The following is a 17,747-nucleotide window of genomic DNA, read 5'->3' as shown; positions in this document are numbered from 1 at the left end:
GTCCCGGTCCGTTTGTCAACATTGCCTCCCGGTCCCCCTCCTCCTCCTCCTCCAGGACAGACGACAAATCACGGCCCATTACCTGCCCTCGTATTTATGCAAAATTAATACCTGTTTTAGCACCCGGGGCACGTTCCGTGATGTGTTCCTTGGCGGCAGAAACCTGCTGCAAGTTGGTCTTTTTTTCTCAAGAGTGTGTCCATAAAATATTCAAACAGACTGCTTCAGTTTATGAATTCTACCGGGCGGCGGCGTCGTCGTCGCCAGAGGACTTGCGGTTTTTTTGTGTGCAAGTCCAAACAACCTCGGAGAAAGCGAAAGTATGGCCATGAACGAAGAGAAGAGGGATTTTTTTTTTGGGTAGCTTCTCACCAATTTCAGCTAAGAGTGCACAACTGACAGCTCGACAGTGGCGCCGCCAAATTGATCTGCGCTGATGGTTCGAACAAACGAGTTTCACGTCTGATTGTCTATTCACCTCGTGGCAACAGGTGGTCGTCATGAGGCGTGGGCCTGATTTAATTCGTCACCTTTTTAAAAATGAAAAATTGAACGAAACTTGATCGAACCAAGCTTTCAAGGTAAGAACCACCACTTAACGGATAGCAAATTAAATACCAGCAAGAACACGCTTCCGGAGCCTGGTAACTCCACCACCGTTGGCGATATTTGACTGCCAATGGGAGTTGGAGTTTCCGCGTGCCGAGCGTAAGATCAACAGACACGTGTTACGGTGAAAGTGATATTATATTGTGAGAGTGAAAAGATTAAAGTCAAAACAGAGAGAAAAGCTTAAAATTTTTCATGGTATGGCACAAATAAAGGTTGTTTAGTTTAATTATCAAAGATTACTGGAAATAATCTATGCTGTTCAAAAAATGAACTAAAAAGTCACCTGTAATTTAAATATTCGATTATATTTTTAATCTTTGACTCTATTTTTCTAAATATAACAATTTTTAAAATCTGAACAAATGAGAACATTTTTTGATATGGTTATCGGTTCCTGAATCTGTGGGACTCGTGTGGATCAGGGAAATTATGGAACGAGCGGAATCTCAAATCCGCATAAAAAATTTCAAGATTGTTCAGGTATTAACCGAAAACGCGATTATAAATTAAAGTGGAAGAATAAGGCTTTTAACTGACAGCACGCCGCACTGTTCAACCATTTTCTGGCGTTTTGCAGCCCAAATCCAGTTATTAAATTGTAAAAATAAAATTCTTTTTCAAATATTTTTTTCTTGATTTGTGTGCACCTACGTCGAAGACCAAGATTGTTTACTTTTTGCTCTATGGTCTGACAGAATTGGTCTGACAGCTTCATCATGGATTTTGGTCTGGTCTATGCGAGGGATGGATTGTACCTAAATCGTTTTAGTACCATGACTATTGAACTACTTCATTAAACGTTACAAGTTTCAATAGAGACTTATGGTCCCGTATTGTAGAACGAATGACAACAACCCAGTAATAATCGGTTTACGAGTGGAAAGTTTATATCAACCAAAACACAGATACAGCCACCCACAGAGAGGGAGAGAGAGAGAGAAAGAAATTGTTGCTTAAAATTTCATTCTGATTCCAGGAGATCGAAAAAAGACGGCTTTTCAAAATAGTTCTATGAGTGGTCCTTAAGGTTGTTCATGAAATATTGAATAAATCAGTTCAGTGTCCACACTAAACAAAACTAGTTAAATGATTAAACTTTAATGTGGAACATTAGGTTTTATTGTTGCTTCAGAAATAAAATGTTGCCAATTCAATTTATTATCAGGGTTTTGATTTTGTAGTTTTAAAAATGTTTTTATTATAATTCAAGCATTCTTTATGTTTGAATTTAATTCTTTTCAGTAGTAAACTGAAAAATGGCGCAAGAAAACAAAACTGGGTCCTATAAACCAAATGTTCAGTTTTTGCTTTTTGGGTGTTTTTTAATACCCCTGACTCAAGGTGGTTTCAAAAATACCCACAAAACAAAAACTGAAAATTTGGTTTATTGGACCTTTTCAAAAAAAACTCCAGAAATGTAAAAATGTGAAATACCTATAAAAAAAACTTGGATTGTTGTCTGAAAATGTACAGAAAACTTGAAATTTTTTCAATATAAATTTCTCTACACTGTTTACATTTTTGTGTTTTTAAAAAACTTTAAAATAATTTGTAAATATTTGAGTAAAGGTGCACAACAATGCAGTCTTTTTTGTAAAGAAGATTTGCATCCAAATTGCGTTTTAATACATTTTATCACGCCTCATTGATTTTGTTTTTGTTAAGGAAATTTGCAACGACCAATTAAATTTGAATATTTATAATATAACATAAAAAAAAATAAAAATAAATCAACACCATTTTTTTGAAAGTTATGTTGTATTTCTTTCTTTAAATCAAAATATATTATTCATATTTGCAGCACTATTTATTAATTGGTTTACTTAAAAAATAATTCAAAAAAATTTGTGGATAAAAATTGTTTACTTTTTCAACTATTAGTAAACATTACTTCCGGCCCGACACAGCTTCAGAAAAATCTTATGTGGCCGCAGGGCCAAAAGGTTGGGCACGCCTGTTTTATATTTTTTGGACAATTTTACAGATAACACTATCAAATTAAAAGAATTAAGTTACAAACAAAAAGCCATTCGAAAACATGCGCCAAAAACTGCATGGGCCCAAAATTTGAAGCTTTTTCAAATGTATTTCCAGAGATATAGCCATATTAGTGTTTATCGTCTTACTTTTATCCTATTTTTCCCATTAATTTTTGGGTTTTATACAGAATCATATACCTACTGAACATCAATTTCAAAGTCCCGGCTCGTTCTCGCTCGAAAAGTCGTCAAGTCGAAGCATAAACGTCAGCATATTTACGCTTGCGCGTGAAAGTGTTCTTTCTGGCTTCTCATAATAGATCGACAAAGTGCAATATCGATACATATTCTTTTAGTAGATCATAGACTAACAACAAAGACTGAGTACCTTTTTATTTATTTTTTTCTAATAAAAACAATCCAATAAGTTTTCCTAAATTAAATATAATTATCTTGCAACCCATAATGTACTTCTGAAATTAAAAAAAAATGCATTCGAGATTTTGCCTAAAAAGATTCGAATCTTTAGGTCAAATTCTCACTGGATGGTATCATTATGTTTCTGAAAAAAATAAATGCACCAATATATTTTTCGGAGTTTCATCATTTTGTAAGAAATGCTCTATTTCACCTCTGGTGATATTAAATCGTGTTTTTTTTATAATTACTGTATCATAACAAAACATATCATTCGTATTTTTGTTGAACAGAATTATTTTTTAAATCAGTAAGTAAAATCCATGCTCCGCAACCATAAAATTGCATCTTAATCTGGCAGAGAATGTTAAAATGGAAAAAAAAACATGCAGAAATAATGTGTTTCATGGCAAACAACTTTTTCCAGAACAAGTCTTCCTGGTTTCAGTTTAAGAGTAAATAGATTATCATTAAATATAAATCACTACTCAAAGTTTTCAAATATTTGGAGCGAGTTATGAAAATCAAAATATGTTTGCTTTCTCGTGGTACGAAGTTGTTTTTTAATGATTTTTTTTATTTCATTCATGTTATGGTTTTCTTTACATGATAATAAATGACTTAGCTTAAAAGAATTTTCATAATGCAAACAGTGGTTTAAATTAAACAATACATGAGCAATTCTCGGGGTCTCGTGGCGCAGGGGTAGCGGCTTCGGCTGCCGATCCCGATGATGCTATGAGACGCGGGTTCGATTCCCGCCTTATCCACTGAGCTTCTATCGGATGGTGAAGTAAAACGTCGGTCCCGGTTTCTCCTGTCTCGTCAGAGGCGCTGGAGCAGAAATCCCACGTTAGAGGAAGGCCATGCCCCGGGGGGCGTAGTGCCAATAGTTTCGTTTTATGAGCAATTCTCTACCAAAACCGGAAATGGATTTTATTTGTATTTTTCGATTTGGCTCAAACTTTGTGGGGCCCTTTCCTATGACCAAATAAGCTATTTTGTGTCATTGGTTCACCCATACAAGTCTCCATACAATTTTGGCTGCTGTCCATACAAAAATGGTATGTAAATATTCAAAATATGATTTTACGTAACTTTCTCCATACAATTTGCCGATGTTCCGGAATCGGTTCCAGAGTGGCCAAAGTGTCAATAAGTTAGCGTAAGAACCTTCCTTAGGCTTATACCAACCCAACGTAACAAAAAGCTCCTCGATCCGACGCTCCGTATTGAACTGATTCGCGTTCGAACAAAACCGTCGAAATTTATATATAATGTTGGCAGGTCAGAACTTTGACATTCAAATAAAGCTAATTAAAAGCGTTTTCAACTGAACTCGAGAGATAAATAGCTTAATAAGCAGTGAGCAAGCAGTTTCTATCAAAAAGTTTTGTCAAATTAGTTGTTTAAATAGTGAAAATAAGCAAATTGGATGGAGTTAGGAGCGAGTGCTTAACCTGCCAAACATACGAGAATTTCCCCTAGTTAGATAGTATCGCGGGCGTAAATAATTAGAGTTCACGCGCGCTGATACGGCCGCAAGAGAACGGCCGCATGACAGCCGCAGAAGAAATTTTTGGCTGGTTGTCAAAGGTTGCCTTGAGTTTTCATCCTACTTTTTGGAAAATATTCAAAACAAGCCAAGTTGACAGCCAAATCAACGCTGAATTTCAGTTCAACTTGATGATTTTTACACTGCGGAATAGGGCGTCCAATTTTCCCGGGTTTTGAATTTCCCGGGAAACGGGAAAAATATTTTTCAAATCCCGGGAATTCCCGGGATCCCGGGATTTTTTTAAACAGTCAAAATCTATCATTAAATTGGTTATGTTTTTCAAGCACTCAATCATAGAATTAGCTCAATACTGTTAATTGGTGATAATCTTTACTTCAATCTGAACAAGAGCAGTAGTTTTAGTAGGTTTAAAAATATTAAAAAAAAATTTTTTTTTGTTCTTTGTAATGTTTTGTATTTTTAATGAATCATAATTTTTAATCCAATGTGATTCAAATTATTTCATATTAATAATCATACAATTCTTATTAATATACTTCTTTTATATTTTTATATGAAATGACTACAAAAGCTAAAAAAAAGTCATTGAAACTGTACAAAAAGCAAAAAAACAAATGGAATGAAACCATCAAATGTAAAATTTTAGAAAAGTTTAGATTTTCATGTTTTATATGAAACATATTTTACAAACTATCTTTAAGTCACTACTGCCAACTGGGGAAAATCGGGACTGTAATCTGAAAAGGTTCAGGATATTTTTGAGCAATAAATTTGAAACTTGGTGTACTAATTGTTTTGTTAATTAAAAAAAAATATCAGAACATTATGCTATCTTAATTCGATACTATTGTCCTAATTTGCTCCAGATGCCGATGTCTGATGAAAAATAATTTAATATGTTTTTTGAGTTGAAAATCATCATTAGATGTAAATATTTAAAAAATAAATAAAATTTAATGAAAAATATTCAAAGCGCTAGGCATTTTGCAGATCCGTAAACTAAAATTTTAATAATTTTCCCTTATAAGCCAAATAAATATTGATATATGCCGAATACAAAATGTTAATGCTTCAAAATTGGTATCGATTACTAAGTATTCAACTGTTCATCTATTTCCACAACCAAGTCTGAGTTTTTAGACCAAAAAATGTTTTTTTTTTAATTTCGGGAATTCCCGGGACAAAATATCAAAAATCCCGGGATTCGGGAATTCCCGGTTTAAGGAAAATCCCGGGATTTTTGCCCCGGGAATTCCCGGGATGGACGCACTACTGCGGAAGTTCGGCAGCTTTAACCTCCTGTCAGTTGAAGCGAAGGAGAAACGTGATTTTATCTCGCAATAAACAATATTAGAGTGTAACAAAAATGAGTTTTTGGCAAGGGGCTGGAAACTCTAATATTACTGAGTATACTAACGATATTCCAGTATATTTGTTAGTATACTAACCGAAAAGCAAAAAACTGTTAGTATATTAAGATATTCTCAGTATATTGGTAAGTATACTGGCGATATGTAAAGGAAATAATAAGTACACTAACATATATTTTGATATACTGGGTAACATAATAATCATAGCTCTAATAGTTTCCAACCCCTTGGTTTTTGGCGGGCAAGTGTTACCACTTGCTCGTCTGTATCAGAGGGTCCAAAAATCTGTCTTATCTGCACCAAGCATGGCGAATATCTGTATCATTATCTGTACGGTATATTTTTTGTAAAAAACTTTTTTTAACATGCATTTTGAACAATCTTATGACAACTTTAAATGCTGATATGCAGCTCGGAAGGAACGCAAAACTCCATATAAAAAACACCCAAGAAACGGCCAAGGAAAGACGTTTCTTCGCGTGACATTCCTTCGTCACGCGATGTTTGTTTGCAAAATGTTCTAGTGAAAAAACTTAAATATTCAGAATTTGTTTATTTTATTGCAACTGAAAGTTATAAATGTATCAATAATTTTGTAATCGATATTATAAAATTGAAAATTCCGAATTGCCTTATGATGCCGAATCTCAAAAAGCAGAATCTTGAAATTAAAAAGAAGGACTTTGTATTTTGCTTGAAAAGAAGTAAACCAAAGGGAAAATCCATAAACTCACAGATTTAAAAATACAAATATTAAAAATAAAAAAATCTAAGATTAAAAAAATAAAAAGAAATATGTATACAAAAAAATTAAAAATAACAAATTCAAATCTTAAAAATTCTAATAATTAAAAATTAATAAAATTAAAATAATATAATTTAATAATTCATGTATTCAAAATCCTTCAAATAAAAAAATGTAATCCAAAAAATTTTAAATTCTAAATAAAAATCTAGAATTTAAAATCATACCCAAATTTAAAATTTAAAAAATATCAAAGAATTTAGGAAATTAAGAATTTAAGAATTTAAGAATTTAAGAATTTCAGAATTTAAGAATTTAAGTTAGACTGTAATCCATATTCATACAGACTGCAGTCTCGATTGACTCAGTTGACGGTACAAAACATAATTTATAGAAAACTTTCAATAAAATTTACTTTGACCAGATTCCATTTATTAAATAGTTTAATGTGACATAATGGCGTTACCTTTCAAGAAACAAATAATAATGTTTTGAAAAACGAGGATTATTTTTTTTAATATTCTGGCAACTACAAGGCGTTAATATAATTTAAAAATATATTCAAATTGATAAAAAAAATACAATAAACTTTATGACTCATTATTTTCTGTATGATTCAGTACAACTTTTATTAAATTTTAGAAGTATTTTAGATTTTATTTTCCCTGTGTTCTCCTGCATTTCAAAATCATTTTTGAGAAGAATGGGAAATGCTGGAAATTATGTTGTAACTTTATTAGAACGAAATGCTATACATTATTTTTATTAGGTCCTTGTCGGTACTGAAACCTGGTTAGCAATGAGTCTGATACTGTAAATGCAGTTTTCTTAAACCTAAGAAAAACCTAAAACTACAGAGGATCTTGTGTGTAAATGTTAGTGGGAGGGAGCCAATTACCCGCGGCGAACTGGGGGTTAGTATTAAGAGAGACTCCTAGTTCAAAAAAATCTAGCATAAATGGATCTAAGATCGTTAAAAAATATAAGCATGATCCATTTCTAAATGTTTCAAAAGTTAAACTAGATTTAATCAATGAAAAGTTCTTAAATGTTGAGATAATTGCAATAACTTAACTATTCAATAATATCATTTTGAGTAAGAATCTGTTTTATCTGAAAATCTCTACAAATCAGTACGGTGACCCAAATATCTGTCATCTGTACGTACAGATTCTGTATTCAGATCTTTGCTGAAAATCTGTACCATGACAGATAAATCTGTACATGTGGCAACGCCCGGCATTCAAGAGTTTTTTTTCCGGTGGGCATCCAAAATATGAGCTTGATTGGACATAAAAGGAGATGGCACTTTGCATTTGAATTTTAAATGGGATTTAAACCGTAAAAAAAGATTTTTTTTTCTTCAAAAATGTCACTTTTTGAGGAATTTTGGCCATTGAAGCGTTTATTTTCAACATCATTGGCATGTAGGCCAGATCCTTGCGCATCTTTTGGTATATATAACATTGAAATTTGGAGCACCCTGTAGCTCGGTACAGACCTTCAAAGTTTGGCATTTTTTTCGAAAAATTGGCCCCGGCAAAAAAGATATGCCATTTCATTTTGATGGAGTCAATTTTTCGAAAAAATGCCAAAATTTGAAGGTCTGTACTAGAAATACGTAGAATAAAGCATAACGGAAAACATCATGTTACCTCTTGAGCAAAAGGCTGAAAAGATTAAGTGCAATTTTCTATTTGACCAACAACATTCCCAGCCCCAGTCGGTTCGAAACAAAAGCATCGAGAAGAAATAGATACCGATCAGTGAGGAGTCGTTAAGGTCGCTGCAAGCAGTCCGTACATCGTCGTACACCAATGCTACCCAAGTCCTAGAGAAGACACGATGCAGCAGCAGCAACTAGACAAGCAAAAACCGCAAAAATATAGCTAATAAATTTATCTCGACCGCATGCATGTTGCTCCATCTGTTGGTTTGGGATTCGAACTTCAAAGTGTAAATCGACCCCTCCTTCTCCAGAGAGAGAGGGCAGAACTCTTCTTGTAGAACACCAAACTATCCAACGGCGGCAGAAGTCCACGTTCTGTTCTGCGTCCGGATGCCTATAGGAAATAAATTATGCTAAAATGTAGTTTATCCATGGTACGGGATACAGAGAGAAGTGAATGTTTTGCCAACGCGGTTTGGAACCGATCTTGATACAAACAGAAGCTTCAGTACCCGGAACAGGGCGGGGTAAAATGGAGAAAATTTAGCATCGATGATGGCCCCTAGCAATGGGCCCGTGGAAAACCCGAGACGAACCCGTCGTGATCTGATGGAAGGAAGCTTTTTATATTCTATTATGTGCCGTTAATCTTTCTCAAAATGATTAATTTGTGGCAGATTGGAATCTATTACCAGCGGCGGCGATGGCAGTCCAAAGCTTTGCAATGGGTGGGTGCATCCAAGTGCAGATTGTGCTGAACGGCTTTAGCGCTAGGAACGGAACTAGATATCTACCTACTGTCCAGTGAACCAGAATTTGTTGAAGCGTTCTATGGTGTAGATTAGAACGTAGTACTGTTACGATTAATGAAGAGGCTGTGTAATTGATGGTTACGGCTGAATTAGTTCATTTTATTTCAGTGCTTTTGACTACGTCGCGCTAGTGAAATGTTTATCACTGTTTAGCTCATTTCGACAATTTCAAACGAATGAAATGTATTTTAAGATTCTTACTTGTTCTTCGCGAGTTTTGCAACTACACACTGATGCAAAACGATGAAAATCTTCAGAAGTTCTTGTCAGTTCACTACCCAAGTTACCGCGAGGCACTAAGTAGCGGCATTAAATCAGCATTATATTAGCATTCAATATCAGCAAAAAATGCTTCAAAACATTAAACCAGCACTTTTCCCTTGACTAATATTTCAAGTGGCTGTATTCAAATAAATATACTGCCTTCATCCATTGACGCTGGTTGGTTTTCCCTCCGTTGTTGACTGAAGCCTGAAGGTGTCTCTCCAACTTTTTACCGCTAATTCAACGTCAATGGCTACAGACGGTGGGTCTCGTGGCGCATGGGTAGCGGCTTCGGCTGCCGATCCCGATGATGCTATGAGACGCGGGTTCGATTCCCGCCTTATCCACTGAGCTTCTATCGGGTGGTGAAGTAAAACGTCGGTCCCGGTTTCTCCTGTCTCGTCAGAGGCGCTGGAGCAGAAATCCCACGTTAGAGGAAGGGGGGCGTAGTGCCAATAGTTTCGTTCGGCTACAGATTTGGAACCACTCGAGCAGATCCCGCTCCTGGTGACGCCAAAGCAGAAAAATCCACGTCCGTGAACAGGGGCGCCGACTAGTCCAAAATGTTGGGGGGGCATGGTTGTTTTCCGAAATCGATAGGTAAGAGTGGCGATTAGATGTTAAAGTTTCTTGTATATCACGAATTTTAATAATCTTATTACGATGTGATACGATTTTTTTTTCATTAGGAATCCATTTTTTTAAGAAAAAGATTGATAAATTATCGTGATTGCGAATGTTAATTGGGGGGAATTTTTTATATGTTTGGAAGGCAAATTCCTTTTCGTTGGCATATTTTCACTTATTTTCTAGAAGTAACATTAAATAATAAAAATAATCAGATATTTAAAAATTCAACAATACCAATATTCTAAAAATAAAAACAAAAGTAAAAAGTAAAAATGTTGAACATCATAAATTTAAAAATACAAATACATGCATTTAAGAATTTAAGAATTTAAGAATTTAAGAATTTAAGAATTTAAGAATTTAAGAATTTAAGAATTTAAGAATTTAAGAATTTAAGAATTTAAGAATTTAAGAATTTAAGAATTTAAGAATTTAAGAATTTAAGAATTTAAGAATTTAAATTTAATTTAAGAATTTAAGAATTTAAGAATTTAAGAATTTAAGAATTTAAGAATTTAAGAATTTAAGAATTTAAATTTAAGAATTTAAATTTAAGAATTTAAGAATTTAAGAATTTAAGAATTTAAGAATTTAAATTTAAGAATTTAAGAATTTAAAATTTAAGAATTTAAGAATTTAAAATTTAAAATTTAAGAATTTAAGAATTTAAGAATTTAAGAATTTAAGAATTTAAGAATTTAAGAATTTAAATTTAAGAATTTAAGAATTTAAATTTAATTTAAGAATTTAAGAATTTAAATTTAAGAATTTAAATTTAAGAATTTAAGAATTTAAGAATTTAAATTTAAGAATTTAAAATTTAAGAATTTAAGAATTTAAGAATTTAAATTTAAGAATTTAAATTTAAAATTTAAATTTAATTTAAGAATTTAAATTTAAGAATTTAAAATTTAAGAATTTAAGATTTAAGAATTTAAAATTTAAGAATTTAAAATTTAAGAATTTAAAATTTAAGAATTTAAATTTAAATTTAAATTTAAGAATTTAAGAATTTAAGAATTTAAATTTAAAATTTAAGAATTTAAGAATTTAAATTTAATTTAAAATTTAAGAATTTAAGAATTTAAGAATTTAAGAATTTAAATTTAAGAATTTAAGAATTTAAGAATTTAAAATTTAAGAATTTAAGAATTTAAGAATTTAAAATTTAAGAATTTAAATTTAAGAATTTAAGAATTTAAGAATTTAAATTTAAGAATTTAAGAATTTAAGAATTTAAGAATTTAAGAATTTAAATTTAAGAATTTAAAATTTAAGAATTTAAGAATTTAAGAATTTAAGAATTTAAGAATTTAAGAATTTAAGAATTTAAAATTTAAGAATTTAAGAATTTAAAATTTAAAATTTAAATTTAAGAATTTAAATTTAAGAATTTAAAATTTAAGAATTTAAGAATTTAAATTTAAGAATTTAAGAATTTAAGAATTTAAATTTAAGAATTTAAGAATTTAAGAATTTAAGAATTTAAATTTAAGAATTTAAGAATTTAAGAATTTAAGAATTTAAATTTAATTTAAGAATTTAAATTTAATTTAAGAATTTAAATTTAATTTAAAATTTAAATTTAAGAATTTAAATTTAAGAATTTAAATTTAAGAATTTAAGAATTTAAATTTAAAATTTAAATTTAAGAATTTAAATTTAAATTTAAAATTTAAGAATTTAAAATTTAAGAATTTAAATTTAATTTAAGAATTTAAAATTTAAGAATTTAAATTTAATTTAAGAATTTAAGAATTTAAAATTTAAGAATTTAAAATTTAAATTTAATTTAAGAATTTAAGATTTAAATTTAAATTTAAATTTAAGAATTTAAGAATTTAAGAATTTAAGAATTTAAGAATTTAAAATTTAAATTTAAATTTAAGAATTTAAGAATTTAAATTTAAAATTTAAATTTAAATTTAAATTTAAGAATTTAAGAATTTAAAATTTAAGAATTTAAATTTAAAATTTAAGAATTTAAGAATTTAAGAATTTAAGAATTTAAAATTTAAATTTAAATTTAAAATTTAAGAATTTAAATTTAAGAATTTAAGAATTTAAAATTTAAGAATTTAAGAATTTAAATTTAAATTTAAGAATTTAAGAATTTAAGAATTTAAGAATTTAAGAATTTAAATTTAAGAATTTAAAATTTAAGAATTTAAGAATTTAAAATTTAAATTTAAGAATTTAAGAATTTAAGAATTTAAGAATTTAAGAATTTAAATTTAAGAATTTAAATTTAAGAATTTAAGAATTTAAGAATTTAAGAATTTAAGAATTTAAAATTTAAGAATTTAAGAATTTAAATTTAAAATTTAAGAATTTAAGAATTTAAGAATTTAAATTTAAATTTAAGAATTTAAATTTAAGAATTTAAGAATTTAAATTTAAATTTAAAATTTAAGAATTTAAATTTAAGAATTTAAGAATTTAAATTTAATTTAAATTTAAGAATTTAAAATTTAAGAATTTAAGAATTTAAGAATTTAAATTTAAGAATTTAAGAATTAAAATTTAAGAATTTAAGAATTTAAATTTAATTTAAGAATTTAAGAATTTAAGAATTTAAAATTTAAATTTAAGAATTTAAGAATTTAAGAATTTAAGAATTTAAGAATTTAAATTTAAATTTAAGAATTTAAAATTTAAGAATTTAAAATTTAAGAATTTAAAATTTAAATTTAAGAATTTAAGAATTTAAGAATTTAAAATTTAAGAATTTAAGAATTTAAGAATTTAAATTTAAGAATTTAAGAATTTAAGAATTTAAGAATTTAAAATTTAAGAATTTAAAATTTAAGAATTTAAGAATTTAAGAATTTAAATTTAATTTAAATTTAAGAATTTAAATTTAATTTAAGAATTTAAGAATTTAAATTTAAATTTAAATTTAAGAATTTAAGAATTTAAGAATTTAAATTTAAGAATTTAAATTTAAAATTTAAGAATTTAAATTTAAGAATTTAAATTTAAGAATTTAAATTTAAGAATTTAAGAATTTAAGAATTTAAGAATTTAAAATTTAAATTTAAGAATTTAAGAATTTAAATTTAAGAATTTAAGAATTTAAGAATTTAAGAATTTAAAATTTAAAATTTAAGAATTTAAATTTAAGAATTTAAGAATTTAAGAATTTAAGAATTTAAGAATTTAAATTTAAATTTAAGAATTTAAATTTAAGAATTTAAGAATTTAAGAATTTAAATTTAAATTTAAGAATTTAAAATTTAAATTTAAGAATTTAAGAATTTAAAATTTAAGAATTTAAGAATTTAAGAATTTAAAATTTAAGAATTTAAGAATTTAAGAATTTAAATTTAAATTTAAGATTTAAATTTAAGAATTTAAATTTAAGAATTTAAGAATTTAAAATTTAAGAATTTAAATTTAAAATTTAAGAATTTAAGAATTTAAGAATTTAAGAATTTAAGAATTTAAAATTTAAATTTAAAAATTTAAGAATTTAAATTTAAGAATTTAAATTTAAAATTTAAGAATTTAAGAATTTAAAATTTAAGAATTTAAGAATTTAAAATTTAAGAATTTAAGAATTTAAAATTTAAGAATTTAAGAATTTAAGAATTTAAGAATTTAAATTTAAGAATTTAAGAATTTAAATTTAATTTAATTTAAATTTAAATTTAAGAATTTAAGAATTTAAGAATTTAAGAATTTAAGAATTTAAGAATTTAAATTTAAGAATTTAAGAATTTAAGAATTTAAGAATTTAAATTTAAGAATTTAAGAATTTAAAATTTAAGAATTTAAATTTAATTTAAATTTAAGAATTTAAGAATTTAAGAATTTAAGAATTTAAGAATTTAAGAATTTAAGAATTTAAGAATTTAAGAATTTAAAATTTAAGAATTTAAGAATTTAAGAATTTAAGAATTTAAGAATTTAAGAATTTAAGAATTTAAGAATTTAAGAATTTAAGAATTTAAGAATTTAAGAATTTAAGAATTTAAGAATTTAAGAATTTAAGAATTTAAGAATTTAAGAATTTAAGAATTTAAGAATTTAAGAATTTAAGAATTTAAGAATTTAAGAATTAAGAATTTAAGAATTTAAGAATTTAAGAATTTAAGAATTTAAGAATTTAAGAATTAAAGAATTAAAGAATTAAAGAATTTAAGAATTTAAGAATTTAAGAATTTAAGAATTTAGGAATTTAAGAATTTAAGAATTTAAGAATTTAAGAATTTAAGAATTTAAGAATTTAAGAATTTAAGAATTTAAGAATTTAAGAATTTAAAATTTAGGAATTTAAAAATTTAAGAATTTAAGAATTTAAGAATTTAAGAATTTAAGAATTTAAGAATTTAAGAATTTAAGAATTTAAGAATTTAAGAATTTAAGAATTTCAGGAATTTAAGAATTTAAGAATTTAAGAAAACCAAAAACGTTTTCAAATGGATTACCATTACTCAATAATGCTGATTTCCTGAAAATTTTCTGTTTTTAGTATTATTCTCTACTCCCTGATTTTTGGCATATTTTGAGCCTTTTTTGAGGGTGCAGTTAAAATTCTTTTAGCCTTTTTTTAAATCGATCATAGCTTGTGTTTTTTAAAAATTATTATGTGGAATTGTCTCAGATTAGGTTTTAATTTGTCGGTTTCTCAGTAAAGCGGCGCGCTAGTTTTCAAAAATTTACCTTTTTTGAAACAATTGTATTTTTCGGCTAAAATTGGTGTATAACGGTTAACGTTAAACAAATGTATTCGAAATCTTTTCAAATCTTTTATAAAATTACCCAAAAAATTATCGAATTTATCAGCATTTTTGTAAATGTCAAGCAGTCAAAAAGTACCGTGCCCCCCCAGAGTCGGCGCCCCTGTCCGTGAATGAATTGCGGCGATTTGGTTGGTGCCGAATTTTCACAAATTCAGCTCGACCGATTCTTGGTCGAATGGTCGCCACCGCAATTGAAGCATTTCGCTTCGACGTTCTCGTTGATTGTTTCGCAAGCTAGAGTTTTGTGCTCACCTCCGCAGGTTGCACAACGACTCTTGATGAAACAGTTCCTTCCACCATGTCCAAACTGCAAGCAGTTTGAACATTGCGTCACGTCACGATGCACTGGACGATAACGTTCCCAAGTCACGATGATGTTGAAAATTGCCCGAACTGCTTTCAGCTCAGACGGCGTTGTCGATCCTTTCTCGAGATGAACCAGGTACAGTTGATCACGATACTTGATGTCCTTGTTGTGTCTCGCCATCTTGAAGACTTCGATCACGTTCAACTTAAGAGTTTTGAGCTCTTCTTTCAGCACACTCACATCCATGTCGTACAGGCCTCGGAGGACCTGTTTCATAGGGACGTGGCGTTACATCGTGCTGTCATCTGGTGTTTTGAAGTGCAAGAGTGGAAAAGTGCTGAGTCATCGTCTAAAAATAGACGGCGTCCTATCTCGCCCAGCAAAATGAAGTCGATAAAGTAGTTAGTTTCGATGAGAAAAAGTGGAAAATGTGGTCTAAAAATAGCGACGCCATCCCCCTATAGGGGGGATCCTGCTGGTGAGGGCCGCCTCTTGTTCTTACCGTGAGACATTTTTTGCACTTTTTAGGACTTATTTGGTGTTTGTGTTGGTAGCCTTAGTCAGGGTTGCGAATGAGCGAGCGCTCGCGGAAGGCGTGCTCGCTCCAGCTGGAGCGTGAGTTTTTAACAGGTAGCTCGTGCTCGCTCACGTGAGCTAGTGAGCCAAAGTAGGTAGTTGTTTTCCCCTGTTGAAGCATCTGCCAGTTTGAAACGATGTTTCTAGAACTATCTCTGCAAAGGCAGCTAAAACAAATAACAAAGTGGTCAAACAAACAAAAGTAAGCAATGTCAATGTTAGTCAACAAACCGAAATATACGTTCTATTTAAATTCAGAATTAGCCAATGGAAGAATGATTCACTTGAGTGAGCTAACAATAAGCAAAATCATTCTTAATGTAAAAATTAATTGACGTGAAGAGATGCACTGATATGTACAAAAATTTAATTAACTGACAAATTATATTATTTTAAGTTTTGAGAATCCAGAATTTGACTCAAGGCGGTTTTAAAACACACAAAAGCAAAACAAATAAAATTTGTTTTATTGGTCCATATTCAAAAAAACATTTATTGAATCTGTAATTCAAGGGTCCAGATTTTCGGTTCAATGAACAGAAACCACTCACTCATTACCTATCCATTCGTCGCCTATTCCAACCCGCTAGCAATCATGAGCGAATGAGATTCGCAAGCAGCCAGCGAGTGGCCCGAACTATTCACTCAACGAACAAATACATCGTGAAAATATTTGCCTACTCCGTCGCTCGACGACACTCACACACTACCATGCTCAGCAAAGAGCCATTCTCACAAAATGCCAGCGCGGCAGTCTTTTTGTCTTCACGCCCTCAGTATGCCATCAATTTTATTTTTTCTTGGTGGAAGTTTCTTTGAATGGTGTCTATAATGTTATGAAATCAAAATAAATGCACAATTTAATTGATAACATTGATTTTAGGCAACCCAAATTAATGAGTATAACGCAGCGCATCAGAGAAAAAATGTTTTCAGTTCAGAGTGATCGGAGACGATCGGCCTGCACGAGCCGTTCGGAGACTGAGCCGATCAGAGAGAGAAGGAGAGTAGAAGAGAGACTGTTCGGGAGCGAATGGTGTGAAAGTGACAAACGGTAGGAATTCATCAGGGCAGTATCGCGTCGCCTGCTAATTAAGCTCGCGAATGGAGTGGTTGATTTTGAGCAATCAGGACCCTTGCGTGTAATTTAATATTTTCAGAGGCTTGGTAGCGGAAGTGTTAAATATACCACAGCATAAATCTTCTTGAATTAATTCATTGTTTTGTAAGTTGTTCTAAGGATTTTAGTCCTTTTTGTTTTCGCGCTCATACCCTTTCCCCAGCAATTGTCTCTGCTTACCTTAACTATTATTAATGCAAGGCCAATTAATTCGAAAATATTTATATTTTCAACTCTGCCTGTAGATCTCCAATATGATTTCACCCTTGCGAATCCGATTTACGATTCAAAAACATAGTCAATGAAAATAAGCTATTCCAATTAATATATAAAAAAGAATGTTTTAAAGTGATGTTTCCACAAACATGCAGCGACTAAAGCAAAAAATCTAACTAGGATTGAAAAACAAAAACTTTCACAAAAACGTAAAACGATTCGCGCCTACTTCCAAAGTGAGCGCTCCGTGAGCGTAAAATGAGCGTGAGCACGAGCGTGGGGCCAACGCGAACTGAAAAAATCGAAGCAAACGTGAGCTAGCTCGCGCAGCGCTTCTCCTCACGAATGAGCGAAAAATGAGCGTGAGGATCGCAACACTGGCCTTTAAGGACGATTTAAGCTCAACATTTGGCCATGCTATTTTGTCTATCTCTCTGAACGTGTTTCTCTAAACACCAAGTTGATATACGGGTGCCACGATATCTCTAGATTGGATGGACCAAATAGGCTGAAATTTTAGGTAAAGATTCTCAAGCAGGAGTGTAGCCAGAACTTCAGCAGGAAGTCTCTTCCCTGGCTATTGATGAATGCTGACTGTCTTGCTTTGTCAAATTTCGTGCAATCGATGTCAGCAACTATTTAGTTTCAAGCCTTGATAGGTAGTAGAGAGTTAAGCAACATCTTTTTTGGATGAAGAGCTGAAAAAAGAAGCCTGTTAAAATAGGGATTTTTCTTTCATTTACTTTCAGAAATAAAACCAACTACG

The sequence above is a fragment of the Culex quinquefasciatus genome, chromosome 3, assembly GCF_015732765.1.
Source record: "Culex quinquefasciatus strain JHB chromosome 3, VPISU_Cqui_1.0_pri_paternal, whole genome shotgun sequence".
In the NCBI taxonomy this organism is placed as follows: domain Eukaryota; kingdom Metazoa; phylum Arthropoda; class Insecta; order Diptera; family Culicidae; genus Culex; species Culex quinquefasciatus.
This window is presented reverse-complemented; position numbering follows the sequence as displayed.